The sequence below is a fragment of the Ruditapes philippinarum genome, unplaced genomic scaffold, assembly GCF_026571515.1.
Source record: "Ruditapes philippinarum isolate M1 unplaced genomic scaffold, ASM2657151v2 ctg335_1_1_1_1, whole genome shotgun sequence".
Taxonomy (NCBI): domain Eukaryota; kingdom Metazoa; phylum Mollusca; class Bivalvia; order Venerida; family Veneridae; genus Ruditapes; species Ruditapes philippinarum.
Genome location: NW_026863534.1, coordinates 269,046 through 295,644, shown reverse-complemented (window position 1 = coordinate 295,644; position 26,599 = coordinate 269,046). Strand labels below are relative to the sequence as shown.

At 31.7% G+C, this 26,599-nt stretch overlaps 1 protein-coding gene across 8 annotated transcripts in view; it reads right to left on the bottom strand.

The window, feature by feature from the left end:
- Nucleotides 1–26,599, bottom strand: part of LOC132722342 (anion exchange protein 2-like) — a 171,909-nt gene that overhangs the window by 124,706 nt on the left and 20,604 nt on the right. For 3 of the 8 annotated variants that reach the window (XM_060706826.1, XM_060706835.1, XM_060706830.1), the window contains exons 1-3: nt 10,108–10,246; nt 5,600–5,918; nt 4,624–5,208 (exon numbers count right to left, since the gene is read on the bottom strand). The gene's annotated coding sequence lies outside the window, so the exon portion shown is untranslated. Of the gene's footprint in view, nt 1–4,623; nt 5,209–5,599; nt 5,919–10,107; nt 10,247–11,489; nt 11,512–22,427; nt 22,575–26,599 lie in introns of those variants that run through there. The other 5 variants (XM_060706832.1, XM_060706833.1, XM_060706828.1 and 2 more) reach the window with 4 other exon arrangements.

The window sequence follows — 26,599 nt, the reverse complement described above, 5'->3', positions numbered from 1 at the left end:
TCAGTTGGAAGTTATTAGGCCATTTTTTAAATCTTAATTGGTTTTTGCATAAACTTGTATTTGCATGAACAAAAAGATTCTACTTCAGTTTTTATTCTTAATATCAACATAAATTTTAAGCAAATAATTCACATGACTTCACTTTATTACTTACACTTTATTAATATAGCAAAACTTTTGAGTTGTTTGCACATTTACAGTTCATTGACCACATGACCTCACCGCCCGTATTTATCCCATGACTTAATTTATCATGTGACCTCATTGATCACATGACTTCTTTTGTAAAATGTCTTTAAATAACTAGTAAGCAATACTTATTAGCAGCATTTCTTATGCACAGCATAGGTTCTTTCCAAATTGTGAAACAAAAACACAGTTTGTTGCAATATTTTTGACAATTCTTTATTTTGCTGCAGAAAAACATAAGAAACAGAAAATGGCCACTTTTGAATATTTGTTCTGTCTTGCCTAAGAAATGCTATGTGACAATAAATGTGATATCAAGCTTCCTCAATTCTAAAATCTCTGTAAATACAATCTGTAACACATTTTTCCCAATTTCATCATAACATGTCATCATAATATACTGAGAAAATTGGGAAAATGCCTAACATGTAACAACTATCCCTGTCAAGTGTTTTAACAGTCAGTGGCATTTATATGTGACCTATTGGTGACAAAGGCTCACCCTCTTCACCCACCCACCCTGCCACAACTAACAAGACCTAAAAAATAAAATTTGTGCTACAGCAATGTAAACCAGATAATTCAATTGATTTATCCTAAACTCACAGCAATGTTTAAATTATGATTTCACAAATTTTATATACAAGTTTACAATATACAATATGATCACAATTTACAACAATCAATTAATCATATTTCCCTGTTTCATCACGTATAACATAGAGGACATAAAACAATTTATAAGTGTATTATAAACTCTGTCTGGAGATTAAACGACTGATTTAAAACAAGTGTTTTCATAATACATCAATATTTGATCTCTTTTAAAGCTCCTTTTCCTTTTAAACTTCCGAGACTTAAAAAAAGTATTTCCCCCCGCTTTTTGAAATTGATTGCACAATTGAGCGAAGAGGTTTATTTTGAATACCTTTGAAATTGAGAAATTTTAGCATCTAGCTCAATCAACCAAATGAAAATTGAGAAAATTTAATAAAAAAAAATATTCCCTTTTGTTCAAACGCTGATACACTTTTAATAAATGATGTTTTTCATAAAAAGCTTAAAGATGTGTTAATCTTCACACTATTTGGGAATTTGCGGAGATTGAATAAACAGTTGTTGAATAGGATTTACTCCGGAATGAAGAATATTTTGGGTTTTCCAGCTTATCCATATGTACCATCAAACTTTTACAGTTAAAGCTTTGAAAATAAGAGCAACAGGTTGACTGATCTTTTATGACAGGTAGTGCACCACAAAGCTATAACAGTAAAATTTTGTTTGTAGCCAGAAATAAGCTTGGAAAAACGACCACTTTTGCTGAGATCCGGGTAACAACTTAAGTAGCCATATAAAAAACCTTCTTTTTTTTGCCATTATCTCAATACTTCACATTTCACCAGAAATGTTTTTTGACAGGGCCTGAATATCGTTTTATGATAAATCAGTTGAAAATAACAATTTTACCCTTCATTTGCTAAAATTACTCGACAACCTGTCTGCCGCAAAACCTAAATCTTTTAAACAGGCTAAATATAGATTTATTTGACTAATATAGACATTACAATATATAAATCTTTTATTATTCCGTCATAGCGTTTTTTTCTTCTATAAAATATGCAGGACATCTTGTGAGATAAGTGGAAAAAAAAATTGTCTGTAACATCCAAGATTTATGTGTCGTTCTGGAAGCAAAATACACTTTCACCTCCGACACCGGTATGCCTAAAAATAGCTTTAGAAATTTAACAGTACTGCTACTTCAAGTAAAATATTTCACTACAACTTGTCAAGTTATCAAATATTTCACTACTAGATGGACTTATCTTTATCAACTTTTTATTTCTATGGGGTAATAACCCTTTGATTTTGATATAGACAAGCAGGTATTATGTCAACAAAAGGTTAAATCATAAAAGTACCGATTCATCCAATCCATGAAGAATGCATGACAAAAAGGCCATAAAGGCTGTTAACCCGAGTATACATTATTGTTTTGGCTTTTCGCAGAAAACAGGTTGTTTCAAGAAATTCCTATTTTTTTAGCTCTTGGGTCATGGCCACTTTATATCACCTGTATCGCCGGGACAATCCCAAAGGTGTTAAATGTTACATTATCATGGAATCTGCTAATATGACAATTATAAACATGGCCTTATAAAAAGCATTAAATTCAAAACCACAGCTATTTAAAATGAAGGTGGAAGTGCCTTTTTTCCTCCCACAGTGTAAAAGTCACATGACTTTAAACATGTCACATGACTCATCACATGACTAAAACACGACCATATATGGAAAACATCTATGCTGTAAAAATACAGGGAAGTAAAAACAACAAGCCACAAGCGGCCTAGAGACGAAACATGAAAACCACAAACATTTTATCCAATGTTTACAAATAGTCACATGATCTTAACTTTATTAGAAGTCAATATTAAAGCATCTTTTTCACATATTTCAGGTGAAAACATTTTGTGTGAATTTTTCCCCAAGTTATGACTTATGATACCTAAAATGCATTCACATGGGTTTACAAATTTGACATTCTACATAAACCTGACACCAAAAAGAAAACAAAACAAAAGAGTAATATAATATTAATTGTATAAAACATTTTGCAATATGCATATGTATTTATGCTTCAAAACAGCAGTTGGAATTTTCAAAACACATTTTTTTCCTGATGAAATTGTTCATCGGTCACAGGGCCGTTCTCTATATAAGAGCATTCTCTATTTAATTGCCATTCTCTATATAAGCGTTATTCTCTTTGTTAGGAGCAGGCCTTAAAAATCTGTAGAAAAATACTTGCAAAATTTATACTGTTACTTTCAGTTTTTTATTACCCCTCACTATGCATCAATGATACTTCATACTGTACTGTCTTTCATCAAATTGCATGTAATGAAGAGAAAAAAACAACAACATCTGTTTAATAAGAATTTTCAAAGTTCAAAGTTAAAATATAAACTTATATTTCACTTGTGGTATACCAAATCACATTGACTGATTTTCCTTGACATTTCAATCTTCTCAGTGAAATATAACCCTTCCATATAAACAAAAAAAAGTAATCACACACTCTAATAGTTAAGAATTGTTTTTGTACGATCTTAAAGTCTCACAGGCAATGTGAAGGTCATATTACAATTTTAGAACTTTCTGGAGGAGGAAGATCTCAGGTGTCCACTAGTGTAATAATAATATCAGGTACGAACAGATAGAGCTGCAGCTATTTTGTCAGCTAGCGCAGTTATTTTGTCATCTAATTTGAGCTATCGATCAATCCTGTAAAGTTTCATTGAAACTGCATTAGTCGTATAAAAATAGTCCAGACAAATTTCAAAATTAAAATCATGAAAGGGCCAAAACTCTGACAAAAATCAATGAACCAAAAAATGTTGATGAGATGCACAACTAGACATGATATTGATCAACTTAAGTTTTTTGATAAAACTGCACCAGTAGTTTCTGAGCAGTAGCCAGACAAACTTCTGCGAAGCTGGCAACACAAAAAAAAAAACCTTTTGTATTCAAGGGGAATAACTCAGCCAAAAAATCATTCAAGCCATAAAAAATTGTGTATTATGCACAAGTACATGACCTATCGATCAATCCTCTAAAATTTCATTGAAATTGCATTAGAGGTATAAGAGGAGTAGTCCAGACAAACTTTATTAACACCCTTTTCATTCAAGGGCTATAATTGGGCCAAAAATCATTCAAGCAAAAAACCCTTGTAATATGCGCAAGTAGTTGACCTACCAATCAATCCAGTTTCATTGAATTTTCATCAGTGGTATAAGAAGAGTAGACTGAACAAATATTAAAGAATAAAAAATAATTATAGGGCCATAACTCTAACAAAATTGAATGAATATAAAAAAGCCGATGATATGCACAACTAGACTTAGTACTGATCATTCCTGTAAAGTTTTGATGAAATTGCACCAGTAGTTTTTCAGAAGTAGTCCGGACAAGCTTTTGTGCATCTGGCAATACACAAAAAAACACCTTTTTATTCAAGGGCCATAACTCGGCCAAAAATCATTCAACCGTAAAACCTGTGCAATATTTGTAAGGAATTCAGAGCTACAGATCAATCCTGTTAAGTTTCATTGAAATTGCATTAGTGGTATAAGAGGAGAAGTCCAATAAAAATTATTAAAGGGCCATCATTGAAAAATCATTGAACTGGAAAATGCTGACGATATGCACAACTAAACTTGGTACTGATCATTCCTAGGATGAAATTTGTAGTTCAGTAGTTTATGAGGAGTAGTCCAGACAAGTTTTGTGAAGAACTGACGGAAGGACAGACAGACGACGGAGAAGTAGAAGCGACACAAAAATGAAAAATGATAAATCGATTTGTCCATATTGAAATATGAGCAAGCTCATTTTAGATATTTCGGATGATAATGGTTAAATTACCTAAACTCTTCAATTCTGCTTGCTCTTTTCTTGTCCTTGACCTTGAATCAGTTCTGTCGGAATACCAGAAACCACGATCGTCTTTCTTCTCATACAAGAAATACCAACAACTTCTTTGACACTTGCTTATAAACTGGGATAATCTTTTATCCTACAAAGCCTCAGAAACAGTATCTAAATATTTTTATACTTTCTTTTTTTCTCTCTCTTTGCACTGCTTTACTGTATATTAACAATACAGTTTTTGTTGGTGTTGCTTTTTATTAAACAAGTAAAAATTCAGCAAAATTCTGCAAAATTTGCATTTATTCTTCACTTTACATGCTTCGTGAGTTTTTGTTTTCCATGATCTTAATGGGAAATTCTATTAAGATAACAAGTCTTTGTTTACGAATTTGTTTCTTCACACCTATTTTTGATAAGTCTTCAACTCCTATTTATTTATAAATATCGTAGAATCCGAATTTCAAATCTAAGAAAATTGATTTTCAATTTTGAGAGCTTTCACCAGACCACCTGTTATTAACTGCTTTTGCTCCTTTTTTCTTTCTTTGGCTTCTTTTTTTTCTACTTTCCTGAAGTTATCTGCAATTAGATGCTGTACATTTATTTATCAACAGATTTCCTGATTGAATAAATATTTGTTTACACTTTTACCACTTGTGTTTAATCAAATTCCAAATAAATGTTAGGTCTTTAGTTTCATAAAGTAAATGCTATTGCCCTTGTAAAAACTGGCTTGCAAAAGTTTTAACCACAAAATTAGCAAAAAGGTGCAATCCTGATGTATGGAAAGCCTTTGTCGACAATTTTTTTCTATTTTAAAATTACTCAGCTTTGCTCCTGTAAAATTTGCTTAAATTGAGTTACAACCATTTTGCGCTAAGCCGCGAAGTTGTTCTTGCCATTCAATCTTTTAAAGCTTTATAAATAATTTTATTTATATATTAATATGCTACTCAGAATTTTAACAGACCTTGTCAAGTGTCCTTGTGTTTTTAAATCCGAAGTATAGCTGTTTGGCTTTTGATTACGTCGGTCTGGGAGATGTTGATTAAACTGATGATTTCTTTTCCTGTCCGAAGATTATGTAACAAATGAAAGATGTCTAGAAAAAAACTGAAGATGTAATCAAACACAATATCTCCGACTGCTGAGAATGTACGATGCTGTCGACAGTTGCTATCCAAGCTCCATGACGACACTACGTTAGACTGGTTCCTGGGACGAAATAATTAAGATCGCAAAATGGATGGGTATGCATTGAGTCCAGTCAACAGTAAATATCTTTTAAACTGAAAATAGAAAAAAGATAACAAAACTGTTAATATTATATCATACAAAGTGCAAGAATCTTCTCCTTATACAGTATACACCGGTAACAATACCCAGAGGTAATTAATTATGCACGTTTTATCATGCCCAGACCTAGACGATAAACTTTGCAAAAAAATTTATTTGCGTTTGATCACTTTACCTTTTATAATATTGATATGTGTTTTATTATCATTATATTATTCAACAACTATATGGATGTATTTTTATTGGTATTTAAAGTGCCCATGGAAAAAAATCAGAAAGTTGTATATTCTGTTTATTTGGTTTTACGGCACACCAACACGGTATACTCAGTTTGGTCATATGGAGCTGGACCAGGAAATATTTTGGGCTAACCTCAGGTGTGTCAAACTTAAGCACAAGGTAACAGATGCAAAAGCTCCAGTAATTTGAACCCATTTAATAGTCTGTTACCATCACAAGCTTAGTAACAACTATTATGCCCCGAAAAAGTTTAAAGGTTTGATAATTAGGAAGGATTGAGTCTTTAATGGTGTATGGTGCCTTTTTGTGGTGTTGGGTGCCTTTCTGCTTAATTTATTTTCATTTATTTTATTAATGCTGTTTCTATCAATTAAAGAAATTTGATAAACTATTATATATATTTCATTGTGGCCGGGAGGTTAAAAATTGCTAATACTGAATCATTTCATCATCTTAATGCAGTAACAAGTTAACTTCTATTGAATTGTATAAGGAGTTAACACATTAATGCACTAAGGTGACAACATAACCTATGCCCAATAATACATATTGCCTCATACTGTCACCTAAAAATAGCACAGTTCTATAAATAGCAACCTTAATAGACAAACATTATGTGCGACCCTAACATATCCATCCGCAAATTTATAAACAATCAACATTTCAAATGTTAATATTGTATATTAAAATGCCAAACGGTGGTGCGTTACGAAGTTCATGGGAAAAAAGGTATAAATAGAAATATCAACAGCAACAGCAAAAAAAACAACCCTAACATTCTTTCACTGACTATTAAATATGTTGATACACAAACAGATGTATAATTGTATACCTTTGGGCTTTTTCTAAAGTGATTCCAATGTATCAAGAACATGCAATAAGTGCACAGAGTTTTCCCTCTCTAAAACATAATGCTATTTTTGTTATCTACTGCAATAACCCAACAAAACAAAACATGCCGATAATCGCACATTGTCATGTATAGAAAAATTCTTTGACTTTCTGATGTGATTCCATTTATGCAACAGTGAATAGTAACTTTAACCACTGCCTATCTTCCCCTCGGGAAGGCCGGATAGCAGGGGAGGGACTGAGGATTGTAGGAGTCACTGGACGGGAATAGTAGAGAAAGGGGGGGATAGTGTTTTTATTTTGGCATAACAATGTCCAAATAGCAATTTTGTGATTTTAATGTTTGACTGACTAGGCTGCTGGTTGGAGCCTTTTCCAAGGGTTAGAAACTTAAAAAGTCAGAGACCCCATTATTACTATTACTTACTATTGTTACAAATGACCAGTGCATAAAGGTCAAGGGAGAAAATTTCATAACAATCCTTTCCAAACCTCATTTACCCCAAAAAATTGATTTTCGTTATAAAATTCACTGACTTTTATTTTTTCTTTTTTTCAATATTGGGTCACAGAAAAAACTAAAATTTTCCCAAAATTTTTATCCCAAAATTTAAAATTTTTCTTTTAAAACTAAAAGGGAAAAAGGGCCCACTTTAAAAAAATTTTAATGTTTTTGAGAAAATTACAAAAATTTTAAAAAACCCCAAAATATAACACTTAAACCCAAATCATTCCTTCAAAAACAAAGTGGTAAGAAAAAAAATTTTTTAAACTTTTTTTAAATTTGGGTTCCAATGTTTAAGCAAGAATTTTTTGACTGCTACCAAATGTTTTCCCTTTTGACTTTATTACTTAAAGTGCAGTAAATTCTTAATTTCACAACAGCCTGAACGAATAATAAATAAACAACTGCAGACACTTGTTCCAGTTTGTATTTGGGCCAAACAGCTGAATTGCATGTAAACTATTTTTCAGTCATTCAATTTACATTAATTTAACCACTTGTGTTTGTTAGACAATGTACATGCATAAAAAACTTATTTGAAGTGTCCTTCACATGTAAGTTCAATAGTTAAACAATGTACCAGTATTTTTAACAATTGTTACTTTTGTCACAGACCTTGACTTGTTGTTATATCAGTGACCTTGATTTGTTGTCATATCTTTGACCTTGACAAGTCACATTGATCTGTGACAAATCTGTGACCTTGACAAAATATTGTCATATCTTTAACCTTGATTTGTTGTCACATCTTCAATCTTGATTTGTTGCATTATCTGTGACCTTCACATGTGATATCTGTGACCTTGACTTGTTGTCAAATCTGTGACCATGACTTGTCAAATCTGTGCCCTTGACTTGTTGTCATATATGTATCCTTGACCTTTAGTCATTTGACCTTCAGCACTTTTTTCTTTAATCGATCATTTTGTTTTAAAAAAAAATATTTGGGAAAAATTCTTTTGTCTTCTGATATAAAATGCAAATTTAAATTCAAACTACTAAATACTTCTGCCATATTTCTCACAATATATGAGCTTGACTATGGCCTTGACCTTAGTAGTCATTCTTCAATGAAGCTTTAAGGTCAATCAGGCTGTTCCTTTTGGTGACCTTGACCTTAATTGTCTCACAATTATAACATAACTTCAATGTATATATACTAGCTGTGAGTTACATTTCAATAAAATATTCATGCTCACGTCTAGATTAAACTAATTTATGTGCACTGATAAAAACTGGAATTCTTATTAAACATAAATAACAAAGTTAATGTGTACTGAGGAGGCCATGAGTTTTAACAATAATAATAAAGCTTGTATCAAGTTAAAACAAAAGTGACTGACAATACTTAAGAGTCAAAATTAAATATTTCAGTTTGTTACTCTTTTTTTAAATTTATTTTTTGTTTGTTGGGTTTTACATTGCACCAACACAGTATAGGTTATATGTTGAGTTCCAAGCTTTACTGGTAGAGGAAGACCTCAGGTGCCCTTCTGTATATATTTTAAGGCACATTAACTGGACCCCGAGTAGAACCACATATGTTTTAACTCTCCAAATGAAAGAATCCAAAGACCCTGTTGGGATTCCAACCCACAGCGGTTAGGGGCATGCGTTTTGAAATCTACGACCTAAACCACTCGGTCACTGAAGCCACTCACTATCAAATAATTTAACTCAAACATTAAGACATTAAATGCACTTATTTGTCATATATAATCATGTATAAGGAAACTACACTCATAACATTTCCTGTTTATATTTATTGAACAATGCTTCAAGTTCTTGTTAAGTAATTGTACTCATTTATATATATATAATATTTTTTGTTTATAGTAGGGTTTTGAATTACATCCACACTATTAAGCCATTATGGTATGACTTAAAACTAACTTTCCTGGAAGAGAAAGACCTCAGGTAAACTAAAGTCATTCATTGCAATTACAATCACTGTAGATAAAGTGGACCCTCCAATATTCTGTAAAGTAGCTGCATAGTTTTCCTCACATGAGGGAATTCTAAGTCCCTGAAAGGCTTCTAACTAACAGTATTGAGGTGGGGGTGGGCAAAAGTCTATGACCTTGATGATACTCAATTAATTGAAAATGTAAACCTAATGTAATAAACTCAAATTATTTGACTGCATTTTAAAAAGGTACAGCAACATTTTCAAGGAAACAAATTGTAAAATAGATGGAATCTTAATTTATGATCCCGTGGTAGATTTTGACAAGTTCTAAATAATTCTTGTGAATAGTAATTTTTTATATAAGTACATTAAGCTATAAAGGTTAAATCACCTTATTTGAATACTTGACAATACCTTTGTAGACAGGCTAATTAAGAACAACTTTTAAATTTTTTTCATAAAAAAAATATATCACAAATCTGTAAGCATTGTGTTTTAAACATAAAACCATTTGACATACATTTTATATTGTGATATAAAAGATGACATCTTGATTTTCAAATCAAGAACAGCTGTAGCAACCTTTACTCTAACATAATCAATTCTTTAAGCCATCTCTCCCTACAAATATGTAAAAAGTTATTGTTTTTTTTTTTTCTTAAATAAAGCGACATACTTCAAAATACGTTAATATCCTCTCCTGGCGTTTTAATTAAAAATATCCAGATTGTACTTCAATACAATGATGGAAGGAAGTAGGAGTAATATCACAACGTCCTGACCGCAATATCTTAAAGTAAGTTCGACTACGTTAGATCAACGATTATAGCATAAATACCGATAGCGGGACGAAAAATTATCAACAAACAATTTGTAAATGTTATCATCACTAAGGTATAAGTTGATGATATTCTGCTACATGTCCTTATTAAATTATTTATACATGATATTAAAGCTGCATGCCTCTAGATGTCAGAGACAAAATATTTCAAAAAAATTAAAATTGAGAAAAATGTTTTAAGAGTTTAAGAGGAGTAAAAAGGGTCAAGATTCAACTAATAATTCACGATTTATGAGTGATTAATGACTGATTTTGCAGTACATGTATTTGTCACCATATTCCTACTGGTTTACTAATGCAGTTTAAGGGCTATTTTTGCATATTTTGACACCTTTTTTTGATAATTGATAATACATGGATTGCAAATGTTTAAATGTCATTTGCAATGTGTAAATTAGTTCCTTTGTCCTTTGTTCACTACACAATATTTTACTTTTAAATTCATTTTCAAAATTTTCATAAAAATTAGCATGAATCTGGATGCATGTCACTTTAAAGAAGCTCCGTTGCAGTCAAAAAGCCTAGAAACATAAATTCTTTAATTCTTACATTGATCAAGTAAAGCACTTTAAAGCTGCACCCCTCCAGATGAGCAAAAATATTTTGATAATATCAAACCTGAGAAAAATGTACTAAGATTTTCAGAAAGGTATTAAGATTCAAAATTCTAGTAAAAATTTACATGTTATGTGCGATTAATGACTGAATTTTTCAGTATTTATAATTATATTTCTACTGCGTTACTAACGCAGTAAGGGCTATTTTTGCATATTTTAACCTCTTTATAGTAATTTACATAGGTTGTAAGTGCCATTGATAATGTGTAAATTGCATTAATTCTTTTGGTAAGTTTACAATATTATACTGTTAAATACATTTTCAAATTTTCATGAAAATTAGCATGAATCTGGAGGCGTGCTTTTTTAACATTTCTAGAGTCTAAAAATTAACCTTTGGTCTGTTAGCTCCAACAGATTCTATACAATCATACTATGTAAAAGCACACCAAGATTGGCCACTTTGCCTACCAAGATCAGCCAGCACAATTTTATCATACAGAATTTAGAAATACATCATGTAACTTCAATGAAGTTTTAAGATTGTCATAAAAGTTCAAAACATCACCCATCGCTACAATAATGAACATTCCTATCCCCTATGCAGCGACAAAATATTTTTATTTTACAGACATCAAGTTAAATTTATATTCAATTTACCTGGCTTAAATATACAAATGTACAGCATGACACATCCTTCTCTAATATCAATCCATATTTTTTCATTAGTTAAAATAAATCCTGGTAGTGAATCACTCTTTTTTTTTTTATCAATTTTTACTCAGGAAAATTTTATTAATTAAGATACAAAATGGATAAAAAAAATCCCAGCCAATCAGAATGCTGCGATTGAAATGATTGTCCAATCACAGAGGGTGGATTGGTATTGAGGAAGTTCAATTAAATATTGTTCATTGTGACAGTCATGCAATGATGCAACAGGATTCGAAGTTTAAAAATACATCACGACTGTAAAAAATACACGGTTTCAGGTTTCATGTTCAGAATTTTTCATCTCCTCCTGTTTTTTTGTGCACTCTATGAATATGTTTATTACTTAGTTTTTTTGTATGAATTTGAATAACACATTTTATTTTATTAGTGCAAATATCTATCATATAGTTTTTGTTATCATGAATATTTATAAATTCAGTCAAGCAATCGAGAGAGGCTATAAAATCTAAAGTCATTAAGTTTGAAAATTTTCAAGTTAACCGACTTTCTTAATTCACAAGATTGTAAAATTTCCCAGAATGTAATATTATGTCCGTCCCAACATTGCGATTCAAGAGATTTTAATTTGTCTTGGCAACAACAGCTATTTTAATGTGATATCAACTATCTATATATCAGGCAAATTATTCAATGAATCTCCTTCCTGAGGTGTATCTGTTTATCAGGCTATAAGTAAAATTTAAGACATAAATTTTTATTATTTATAAGATGAACAAGAGCAAGGCATGTGGTGCTAATGCTCGTCTGTTAAGGGAAACTACTCTAAATAACCAATTTTGATAAAAAAATTTAAGTTAAAAAGGGGCACAACTCCAAAAATATAGCTTTCAGAATTATTCCTCTTGTCTTACAACTGCACCTTGTCCCTTGTCATGATAAGCAAATATTCCATACTTTTATGTTGAGAACTATTAAAATGTTTGATTAAACAAGACTACATTAAACTTTTTGCAAGAGGGCAACAATACAGCTAGCATAATAAGCTCAACTTTTCCTTCAAAGCAGCCGTCCTAAAAATAATCACTTTAACATCAGCCTCTGTTTGGACGTAACCACATTAAAACAGACACTGTGATTTAAGCTCTTGGCATTTAGTGCTTCGCCATTTTGGCTTTGTCTCCAAATCTCCCGCCGTAGGAACAAATATCCCCGATTTTCAAAATTGCAACCAATAAAAAGTTTGAAACATTGTTCTTACTTTTTAGCCTATTTTTGGTCCAAATCCCTTGCTTTTTTAAAGCCAAACCCCCTTATAATCTGGGTGGTTGAAAATATAGCATGTTTGTTAGTGTGCTGTTACTTTAACCTAAGTTACACAGTACACATACTTTATTTTGAATTAGGCAGTTTTTTTTTAAGAAAAGACCACCAATACTTGACCTGTAATAGCAGCTTCCCATACAGAGTTTATTCATTTCTTATTTCAAATTACTTGAAATTAAACATATTCTCAATAAAAATTTCATAGATTTCAATAAATTTCTGTGATCAAAATATTTTACTCATGGATAAGCATAGTGTATATGAGCTGTGTCATGACATTTCCAACATAGTGGTCAAATGACGTAATCGTAGAAAAGCGACGTCAAAGTTGACGACAATATTTCTTAATGATATAACGCGTGCTTTTCCAATCATCAATGTGTAGTTTTCAGGGAAAAATAACGACAGATATATGCAAGCGTCCGGCAATATACTTGTACATTCAAATATCTCTTTATCTGTATAAAGATAAAGTACACATCACGGTCAAGAATACTTAGTTCGTTTTTGGCCCATTCGTGTATGCCTATTTATTCGGTTTAACCCCCGCAGACATGCATTTACACAATTTTAGCATATTTCATGTCTGAAGTACACATATTTTGAGTTTTATTGTTCTACCATACATTTGGCTATACAGAGAATAATAAACAATTGCAATGGATGATTTGATCAGTTAAAGGTTTTGTGTCCTGCTTTTAAGGCAAAACCTGATAATTTTAATTTAACATTGTTGTTTTCTTTATCGTATTGATGTTTTAAAATGATAATCAAGAACAGAGATATTGTTTAAAATATGTTTTAATAAATTAGGAATCGAACGTACTACCTCTTTAATCCGCCCACTAAGCTACCTGTTTAGGAATTACTGTTGCTAAACTATAAGATGTTTTTCTCAACTGTTTGGACTGTTACTTGAAATTTATTATAGCTGTCATATGTTGCTGTACAGATCTTAATATCTGTCCCCAGGGGACTCGCCAATCGGCAGGTTCCCGAAGGACGGATATTCCAATCCGATTGGAAATTTATGTCCTTACACCCGTAACTATTTTCGTACAGTAGCGTATGAAATTACAACTTCATTCACAACGGCGAAATAACGTCATCCAAAGCATGCCATTGTATTGCATGCGACTCATCTGGCACCCACATGACAGATGAAATATCCGGCATGGGTAAAATTAACAGAAACACCAGTCTGATATGCAAGAAGTACTCACTCAAATCATTGTAATAGTTTATGTTTATAAATGAAAGTCTGGGTTTCTATTTAGTGATATAAAACCCATAGTATTCAGAGTATATCACTCATAGTGTTGTTAACATAGCTTTGCCGACTTTTTTGTGGCCTACGTATTAAGTTATGATTCCGTAAGTTTCCCTACAGATGTATTGTGTATCTTGTTCTTTCAAAGCATAGACAATTACTGCACTAAAGTAATTTTTTTCCTCCGCAATGATGACATTATTCCACTGTTAAACTCATTTTTTTAAGTAACAACTGCGCTGATAAACTTTTTCGGGAAACCTTTAACCCTTGACAGACATTTGCTCAATCGTATTTTAAGTACCATAAGAAATAGAATTTCAAGGAAATTTATGAGTTGACAAATTTAATTTCATCTGTACAAACTACACTTGATATATTGTCCTTGCGACAGTGAACACTTTCAGGGCTTACTTACTTTAAGTATCAAGTATCCCATTTAGTCTTTCGATTGTTATTTTATTTCCAATGTCAAGTTGTTTTCCAAGTATTTCTCTTTAATCATATACATGTATATAGTAACATGTAGGGGCTGATATACATTACATAAACAAGATATGTTTGTAAAACATGTATGCCCCCTATCAGCAGCCAATTAGTCATGTGATAAGGTTATTATGCATGACTTCTGACCCAGTGATCAAACAATTAATAAGGGTTATCAAGTATCTACTGGTCATGACCTTAACCTTTGACCCCTTGACCCAAAACTCAATAGGGGTCATCTGCTGGTCACGACCAATCATCATACAAAGTTTGAAGTTCCTAGGCCTAAGCGTTTTTAGTTAATTGATCAGAAACCGTTTTTACCTACAAGGTCAATGTGACCTTGACCTTTGACCACTTGACCCCAAAATCAATAGGTCATCTGCTGGTCATGACCAATCACTATACCAAGTTTGAAGTTCCTAGGCCCAAGGGTTCTTTAGTTATTGATCTGAAACCGTTTAAACATACATGGTCAATGTGACCTTGACCTTTGACCCTAAAATCAATAGGGGTCATCTGCTGCTCATGACCAATCACCATACCAAGTTTGAAGTTCCTAGGCCGAAGCGTTCTTTAATTATTGATCAGAAACAGTTTTTACTTACAATGTCAATGTGACCTTGACCTTTGACCCCTTGATCCCAAAATCAATAGGGGTAATCTGCTGGTCATGACAAATCACCATGCCAAGTTTGAAGTTCCTAGGCCTAAGCGTTCTTAAGTTATTGATCAGAAACCGTTTTTACTTACAAGGTCAATGTGACCTTGACCTTTGACCCCTTGACCCCAATAAATAGGGGTCATCTACTGATCATGATCTATCACCATATCAAGTTTGAAGTCCCTAGGCCTAAGGGTTCTTTTGTTATTGATCGGAAACCGTTTTTACCCAAGAGGACAATGTGACCTTGACCTTTGACCCCTTAACCCCAAAATCAATAGGGGTCATCTGCTGGTCATAACCAATCACCATACAAACTTTGAAGTTCCTAGGCCTAAAAGTTCTTTAGTTATTGATCGGAAACCGTTTTTGCTTTCAAGGTCAATGTGACCTTGACCTTTGACCCCTTGACCCCAAAATCAATAGGGGTCATCTACTGATCATGACCAATCACCATACCAAGTTTGAAGTTCCTAGGCCTTAAAGTTCTTTAGTTATTGATCGGAAACCGTTTTTCCTTACAAGGTCAATGTGACCTTGACCTTTGACCCCTTGACCCCAAAATCAATAGGGGTCATCTACTGATCATGACCAATCACCATACCAAGTTTGAAGCTCCTAGGCCTAAAGGTTCTTTAGTTATTGATCGGAAACCGTTTTTCCTTACAAGGTCAATGTGACATTGACCTTTGACCCCTTGACCCCAAAATCAATAGGGGTCATCTACTAATCATGACCAATCACCATACCAAGTTTGAAGTTCCTAGGCCTTCAGGTTCTTTAGTTATTGATCGGAAACCGTTTTACCTTACAAGGTCAATGTGACCTTGACCTTTGACCCCTTGACCCCAAAATCAATAGGGGTCATCTACTGATCATGACCAATCACCATACCAAGTTTGAAGTTCCTAGGCCTTAAGGTTCTTTAGTTATTGATCGGAAACCGTTTATGCTGACAAGGTCAATGTGACCTTGACCTTTGACCCCTTGACCCCAAAATCAATAGGGGTCATCTACTTGTCATGACCAATCACCATACCAAGTTTGAAGTTCCTAGGCCTAAGGGTTCTTTAGTTATCACTCGGAAACCATTTGGTCTACGGACCGACGGACCGACAAGTGCAAAGCAATATACCCCCTTTTCTTCGAAATGGGGGCATAATCAGAATAAATACTTTAATGTCAATAGAATAAGGAAGATATTACATTACGTTAGTATCATTGTTTAACTTAACGGACATAAAATAATAAGAGTATATAATTAAGAGACATTTGTTCTGTTAAGTGAATGTGAGTAAGACACTTGAAAGTTGTTGAAATACATTCCTGCTTTATATAAAATTAAATGGGAAGAAAATAATCCGAAATAATTTTGTCTTGTTTTATAATAATTATTGCAATACCAGTTTTGGTATCTGAGAATATGGCATCGTAAATTGTTTAAAGAAGCCGGAAATGGATGATAATCAGGTAAAACTGAATGAAAATTGAGTGATTCAGGCTAAATCGAATAATTTCAGTAAACTGCAACTACGTGCTGAATGACCCCGAAAAAACATAGTATTGAGATATTTAAATTTCATTATTAAACATAATGTTATGATATCGTTAAGGCAGCATACCTCAAGATCCATGTTTTTTTTTCGTTACAATTCGGAAAATGTATTTAAAAGTACAATATTGTGAAGTGAACAAAGGAAGCAGTTTTCATATTGCAAACGACACTTACAATCCACGTAAAATAGCCCCTACTGTATTATATTGTTGATTGCTTTGTTTTTCTTTTTGTTCTTTTTTTTTTCAATATGGTATACATGTACATTTATATAATCACACAACGACGTGACAATCCATCAACATGTCCATACGCACTCGTGAAAAATAATTCTTACTTCTTTGTGTGATATAACATAGCATTTTTACAGAACAACTAAATATCCTCTATTTACATGTACGCACATTTTTGAGTAAAACGTTTATGACTATTCACGGTAATAACGCCGTCCTAGAACCTATCAGATGACCTTGTATCGACCATTATTCCAGAACAATTTCTCGTAAAGAAGACGAATATTACCGAAGCTTGACTGAGCATTCAGATTTTTTTCACCATATTTCTACTGCGTTACTAACACAGCAAGGGCTATTTTTTATATATCTAAAATTTTCATGAAAATTAGAGCAAAAATCTTGAGCGTGCTGCTTTGAGGATATGATGTCACAGTTACGCAGTATTTAAATTGTATGTTTATATCATGTCTTGGAAATAAGATGATTCTTGAATGTATTCAAAAAGTGATATCTCATTTTTTATTTATTCCTGCAATTTTTTGAAACATAAATGTTGGTATTTCTGTGCACATTCATTACCTGAGTATTTTGACCTTATATAAGGATGGTTCCACATACTATATTCAAAAATGCACATCGTATAATGATATATTGACATCATATAAAGACACATTGACATCAAATATTGTTCAGTTGACTACATATAAAGATGGATCCACATAATATATTAATGAGTGCACATTGTATACGGAAAGGTTGACTCAATATATTGCTAGTTGGACATAACAACGTTCAGGTTTATAATAATAAGACAGTCAAGGCTTTCCATATACTTGTATATGTCTATTCGTGCAACAAGTCGTTACATGTACTTAAGATGGCTTACAATTGACACGGTACTCTTTAACAATAAAAATGTGAGCTTCGTCGTTAGTAACGTTAATAATTTACATGCTAAGATACATGTATATAGGAGTATATGTCAAGCAAAACGATGATTCAGTTTATTCACGTTGCATTTTTTATTCCGTCAAATAAAACGACGTCACTTATAATGTTAAAAAGCGTTATAAATCAAGTTTTCTTTGTCTAAATATAATAAAATTTGTCTTGAATGATTTAGAAAAGATTGCATTTTGAGAATCTTTGAAAAAAGTAAAATGTCAAATTTGACCACTATGTTGGATGTGTCATGTCATGGCTCATATCTTTTAACTGCCTGCTCTTTATTTAATGACACAAAAAAAATCATAGCAATTTCTCTTAAAATATTTACACATTAATTTCACAAAATTTGTTTGTTTGTTTGGTATTTATGCCAAGTTCAACAAATTTTTTGGTCATAATCTCCACAGTTGGTCGACCTATCCAGCTTTATCTGGACACATAACCAGTTATAACCGGTTCCTACCTGATAACCAAGTGATTGACTACCAATCCAACATGATTTGTGAAGAGTGATAAATGACAGATCAATTGCCCTATAGAAAGTTTGTCTTACACTTGCTTCAAACAAGTGGATTACACTGATCGTCAAAGTGCTCCATACAAATAAGACATTATTAAATTAGTATCATAGTGTTTGTTGTTTATTGTAAGGCTATTATAGTATGAGTTTAGAGGAAAGGAAAGTTTGTCTTTCACTTGCTTTGAACAAGTGGATTAGACTGATCATCCAAGTGCTCCATACATACAATACATTATTAAATTAGTATTTGTGTTTGTTGTATATTGTAAGGATATAGTACAAGTTTAGAGGAAAGGAACTTTTGTCTTACACAAGCTTTGAACAAGTGGATTAGAAATCTTACCCTCTCACTATGATAGAGCTAAGACAGCATGAAATTTAATATAATGAGCAAGCATCGAAAAGTATTTTCAGAGTCACTTGTCCTGCAGGACAAGCAGCTTCTAAATGAAATGTGCAGGCAACATTAATTTTTTTCTACTCGCGTTCTCTTAAATTTGTAATTACGGGCGGGCGGATGAGTGAAATTTTTGGTCTCTGACAGGTATCCTTTTCCATTGAATTTATCCAATTAATCTACATCTGTACCATCTCCGTCTTTGTTTTCACCTGCAGTGATTGATTTACCCTGATTCACCAGCCAGACAGTAAAATTAAATGTTTTCATGCCTAGGAAACATCAGAATTTGGGAGTATACCTGTCAATCAAAGATTATAGCCAATTAACATACCAGTAATACTTAATCAACAGCAACAGTGTAAACTGGCTTCCTTTGGTATGTATGAAGACCAGAACTGGCTAACTTGATAGGTATATAAATGCATATTTTATTTAATAACACTTTGTTATGCCAGTCACCATGTTATGCCAGCTGAGTATTTAGACAGGCCTAGCCAAGCCTGCTGCCTTAAGTTAACCCCACAATCTATCTATTGAAAGCACATAAATGGGTATATTAATTACAATGACCCAAATTGTCTTAAAATCACATCAAAATATTACCCTTAAAATCACATATAAAGGTTAGTGTCAAAATGACCTCAACTGACTTAAAAGCACATCAATGGATAAATTTTGTATTAAAAGCAAATCAATGGGTAAATTTTGAATTAAAAGTAAAATCAATGGATAAATTTTGAATTAAAAGCACATCAATGGGTAAATTTCAAATTAAAAGCAAAATCAATGGATAAATTTTGAATTAAAAGCACATCAATGGGTAAATTTCAAATTAAAAGCAAAATCAATGGATAAATTTTGAATTAAAAGCACATCAATGGGTTAATTTCAAGTTAAAAGCAAAATCAAAGGATAAATTTTGAATTAAAAGCACATCAATGAGTAAATTTCAAATTAAAAGCAAAATCAATGGATAAATTTTGAATAAAAGCACATCAATGGGTAAATTTCAAATTAAAAGCACATCTGAATGGGTCAAATCAAAAGCAAAATCAATGGGTAAATTTTGCATTAATTAAAAGTACATCATGGGTAAATTTCAAATTAAAAGCAAAATCAATGGATAAATTTTGAATTAAAAGTACATCAATGGGTAAATTTCAAATTGAAAGCACATCAATGGGTAAATTTCAAATTAAAAGCAAAATCAATGGATAAATTTTGAATTAAAAGTACATCAAGGGGTAAATTTCAAATTAAAAGCAAATCAATGGGTAAATTTTGAATTAAAAGTAAATTTCATCAATGGGTAAATTTGAATTAAAAGCACACCAATGGGTAAATTTCAAAGACCAAACTGACTTAAAAGGACACCAAAGGGTAAATTTCAAAGACTAAAATTGAATTAGAGGTGCACCAAAAGGTAAATGCCAATGACCTAAATCGGCTTAAAAGCACACCAAAGGATAAATGTCAACAGGGCAACCAGTGCAGACCAGTGTTGTTGTTGTCTGATCATGGTCTGCATATCTAATTTTGTTTTTCAATTAATATACATATTTAAGAAGAATTTTAAAAGAAAAAATAAATTTGGAAAAGAAGAATTTTATAAGAATTACTCTTCTGTTGTAATACAAAAATGTTATGATTTCTGTTGTATATATGTATATATGTATACTTATATATTCAGGAAATACAGATGTTTATACTTATTATATTTTGAAATTTTACAGATGGATTTGTCCCCACCGAAAGATAACAATACAAGTCCATTAAACAAATATACCACGGTAAAGCTTAATGAAAGATCTATAATTTTATGAAGAAAGGTAAAGCCTTCAATTATCATTATCATCAACAACTGTTGCAGCAGCAACAACAAGAACAACAACAACAAATGCAACAACAAAAACAACAGTACTGCAGCTGCAGCAATAACAACAACAACAAATGCAACAACAAAAACAACTGCAACTGCAGCAATAACAACAACAACAACAACAAATGCAACAACAAAAACAACTGCAACTGCAGCAATAACAACAACTGCAGCAACATCAACAACAAAATATGTGGCAGCAGCAACAACAACAACTGCAACAATAATCACAATTGCAACAACAACAACTGCAGCAGCAGCAACAACAAATGCAGCAATAACAACAAAAACAACAACAACAACTGCAGCAACAACAACAAACAGATAAGAAAAACAACAAACAAATACCACATCCACCACTACCTGTGTGCAGCTGCAGACTAGATTCATTAACAAACAACATCATCTCTGTCATGACTAACACTATCATAGCTAATGTTTTTGCCGAGATACATTTTGTAATTACATCATCAATAAGAAAGTGAGTACTCATTAAGTCAGGAAACCTAAAAGATTGATGGATCCCGCCAATGTCAGATCTCCATGACTTCGGCTGACTGATGAACGCCAGACGTTTACCTATATATTAACCTTAGTACGCCAGATTTCTCGACGAAGACGGCTTATATACATCACACTGTCAACTTTTTTATGGCAAATCAATGCAAGTAACATCAACAGTTTTACCTAACTAGATTTTCTGCCTTACCTTATAGGAAAAAACCTTCAGCTTTGCAATGAATATTTTATTCTTTACTTGATAGATTAGGTCTCTCATCAAGATTGTCTTGGTTTTAAGGTGATCATTCTGTATATACACTAAAATACTCCTTTTACAACTTGAACAACACTAAAAACACAATTATAGGTGAAACACCACTAAATACTTGAAAAGCCTAATGGTCTTCTGTTGAGTTGAACACCACTAAATATGGGTCAGCACTTTCATAGATTGAGCACAGCTTAAAATACAAGGAAACTAAGTAACTTTAAATATTCAGGTTAATTACATAAAATCAAGACGCTCATTTCTTCAAGATTGAACAACACTTAATACTAAGATGATTTATATTTCACAGAATATTGACATATATCAATGTAATCTGACCCTTTACAGAGGCAACCGTATCTCAGTTAAGCCCCTCACTCAATTCTCAAAGAATTGAAATCAAACTTCAACTTAACCAAGGTAAGGTTCGTTTAATTTTTAAATTAGAAGGGAAAAAATCTCTGCTGTTATTTGTTAAAAGTTTAAATAAATATAACTATTGTAAATTTATTATAACTTCTTACATATTATTTTTGTTCTGTTAAGATGTAGAATTTCAATAATTCAATATTAGATTTAAATATATTCATTTTGTATTAAATAGATTTAGAAATATTCATTTTGTGTTAAAACCACACAATAATGTTAATAACATTATTTCCACTAATATATATAAAACATATATATATCAAACAAATATCTGATGATAATTTAAACAGGATCACAAGAATAATATATTACAATTTATCAATATTAATATTAATTTCATAACTTCAAAACGCTTGAACATTCAGTAATATTAATATTCGGTACAAACTTTTTTTGCACTCATTTCAGCAAATTTCTACAGATGAAAGGTTGCTATGTACTTACCACTGATTCGTGTTTAAATTTCCACAATTTTGTCAAGGCACACTTAAATTTATGCAAAATTATTCTCCTTCAATGTTAATAATAATTTTTTTTTAATTTTCATACCCTAAAATATGACATATACATCAAGAAATCTCTGAAACTTTAAAATATTCCTTTGACAATTATTACATCGGAGAACTAAATCCAGATTTTAATGCAATATCATGAAAACATTTTCTCACTGTTTTAATGACAAACAAAATTTTTTTAAAATAAGTCCCAAGATTTTAAATTTTCAACTTTAATTTTTTATTTTGTTTATCATTAATCTAAAATTTAAATCGCAAGTGCATTTGTATTCTAAGTACACATTTAGTTAAGTGCTTACCAAGTCATGCATATTTTAAAAGCAGTTTATTCAATTTGACAGAAAAAAAAAATTAAAATAAATTTTCTTAAATATTTTCATTCATTACCTTTGAATAGCTACAGCATGTGTGTTTTAAATGTTTAAAATATCTACCAATCAAAATCCTATTATGTACATGTCACAAGAAATTTAAGCGACAACAATTTGTATTAAGGGTACAAGCATACTAAAAGTAAACATTTAAGTTCAAAATTTGTATAAAATATTTACATAAATTAATCCAATACTTATTATGCCAGATTTCCCAAAATATTTGTTTTTATCATAATCCTGTTTATTCTGAATATTTATGCAAGATTATACATTGTTATCTAATAAAAAAGTCTGTTTATTCGTGTCATAAGGAAGTGTTTTATTCTGTATTTTGTATTTAATAATAAAAAACAAAAAAAAACTTACATATTGTATTCCATAATTTTTTAACCCCCATTATAACATTGCATGAACTGGCCTAGTTAAAACACAATACCATTCAATATGTTGTAATATAAACCAGTTTATTATACATTACCATAATTATTGATCTCTTACTGTTATATTAGTTTACATGTACTGTAAATGTATAATTAACCTTTAATATATATTATTTATACATACACACACACACACTCTGCTTTATTTATATAAATCGACTTCATAGTATCATTCAGTGAATTACTGAATTTAAAATTTATATGTCACCTTTTTGCATATAATAACCATTTGAGGACATGTATTGTGACATGTCCGGGGGTCCGTACTCTCAGTGCCTGAAATGGTGGAATCGGACCCTAATGGTCTACTCATTGAATACATACACACACATAATTAATTTATATTATCAACCTTTACTTGGCGGTAAAAAGTCATGAAATGGGACCTATACATGTATTTATTCTATATTTCATGACTTCAAATTTGAAATTATGTAATTATAATTTTAAGTACCCTTTAACATCAGGACATATATAATCTTTTAATACTACATCAAAATGCATACAATATTGTACATTACTTTACATAAATTTACATTTTTTTAAGCTAAAATTAAAACGTCCTCCATTCTAAAAATAATAACGTGACCAAAGGGAGATTATGTAAAAGATAAAAAAAAGACTATTGTATTTATTCATTACATTCATGCTTTTAAATACTGTACAGTAAAAATATATCATTAATACCTATTGTGTATCCACATACATAACTTCATTCAACAATATTGTGTCATTAAGTACATAACATTACAACAATACCATCAAAAATAGTTGTTTTATTTTACAGATACATTTTACAATCTTGTCCATGGTATTTCTATCATCTGCCAAAATATTTAAACAAATACAAAACAAATGGTGTTAACACGATCTTAAAATAGATTAATACAGGACTATTTTAAGTACAGCAGTAACAATATTGCGCAATACCAAAGATTTATATATAAACAATACAAATTTTCATTATTTCTTTGGCTTTCCCTTTTTAATAATTCATTATTTTTATGTTGACACCTAGCAGTAATAAAAAGAGCATCGAAACACGAGGCTATATGATTTGTACAAGGTGTCATAGCCCCCTGTGTATTAATCAGATTGACGAGTGTTTTGATGTTCTTTCTCTTTTGTATCATATGTAGTCAGACATAAAAACACTTCCCTGTTGTCCCCAGAAATAAGGTAACCAATGAACGAGCATCTCAGTATGATATTTTTACTGCTATCCCTTTCTCTGCCATCACAATAAGTAAACCCAAGAAAAAATGAGCCAATCAATGGGCATGCTCTGGAGTGCGTCACTCTAGTTAACTAACGCCCTGTACATGTATATGTATAGGATTTAACTCTCGACACATTTTCAACAGAAAGGTCCTCAAACTATGATACAAATAGTTACATAATGTCTTTATGTTCTAGTTATAAAGAGGAGACAGTACACGGCACTTATAACATTACTTAAAGTGACCTTCAAGTCACCACGTAACAGAAAATAGACGGTTGCCAACCACTTTGGTCAAATAATGTTTGCAGGCTGACTAATTTAAGGTAGCTCGCTACTTTCCGACCGAAATTTGACAATATCTCAGATCTTGATGATTTTTGGTATACAGACATGTAGCTATGTAAGCTTTACTTCTGCAGCATTATTTTATAAATAAACAGCGTTACTATGACGTCAAAGCGCCCTCTATCGGTGGCGGCGAAATTGCGTCTTTTTTATCAATAAACTGGTCTGTTCTTATCAATTTTCATCCGATTTCATTCATTTTAATTTTATAATGTTCAGTTAATGTATGTCTTTGTAACGATGTCTTTCTTGAACATTTGCTTAATACTCTGCGATTCTACGTTATTTTCCCTCACGTTCTGACGTCCATTTTTGATGCAAATATCGCGCGATATCGCAATAAAGATTGTGAAATAATAAAAAATCAACACGGTGAATTTTGCTATAATTTTTTTAACATGTAGTGAAGTCTTTAAAGAAAATATTTATGCAATAAAAATATAGGGTCAACGCGTAAGATATTTTGCTATTACTATTTGAATATAAAATAAAGGGTGAGTAAAACGTAATGATTTTGGTGACGTTAATTTTTTTTCTCATGGAAATTTTCACGACTTTTTTGATAAATATCATACTGACAGGAATAAAAATGTGTGAAAACCATCAACAACAATAGTATTTAGACATGTTCCGTAAAAATGTTTTTTTTTAAAAGTCCTGTCAGATGCCTGATTTCGATGAATATCTTCAATAATATACATGTACAACAGATCAGGGTATAACTGTCTGCAAAGTTGGTATCAATCTCTGAAAAACTGCAACGTATGGATATAAATACCTCGAGGACTGAAAGACAATTCAGAATATTGAAAGATATAATTAAAAGGTCACCTAAGTAGAAACTATAAAAACATAAATTTTGCAAAGAATGTCAGAAAAAAAGAATAAAAGGGCTGTTGCAGTCGCAATGTCATCATGCTATGTGTATCTCGGTACAACATAAACTTCCATGTTATCATATATAACAATTTTGAATTGTATATATCAGTTAGTAGGAACAGAGACATAGATAACATCATAGGAAATGAATCAAATTTACGTTTCAAAAATATGATCAACTGGAAGTAGCAACGATTTGTATGTAAGTCATGATTCACTGGTAGTCTTAATTATATTATAAAATCTAGCAGACATTTAATTCAAAATTTATTTAAACAGCCAAAGGTTATTCTATTTTCTCTCGACGCTAAATACCCTGCACTAAGCGTGAGACTCAGATTTAAAGCAGGAATCACGCTCTCATGCTATGGCTTTAATTTCTCACGTATTTCACATAATTACAGATATTCTTATTTATTTTAAACTAGCTGACTCGCGGTATGCGTTTACTAGCGCATCTTTGAGGCGACCTGAAGCCGCGATCATTTCTCGATTAGAGGCGAAAGATCCGTTGATTTATTTTGTATGTTCAGAAGCGGAGAATTTTGCATATTAAATACAGATTCCCTTGTATTGAAGGGGATTATGTAGGATTCTCAATTTGTGTGATTATGGTTGTGGGAGAAGCTCGTTTTTTGTCTGCACATAATGCAGTGCTATGTAGAGCCTATGAAAATAATGAACTATGCATTTTATGTTTTACATCTTCTTAGTTTTTTTATATTGGGTTTAACGCCGCTTTCAACGGCACCGCTTTCAACAGTATTTCAATTATAGTGGAGGGAATTTAACGAGACCAGTGTTTCTCACAGTATCAACTTCTCTTCAAATGAATGACATG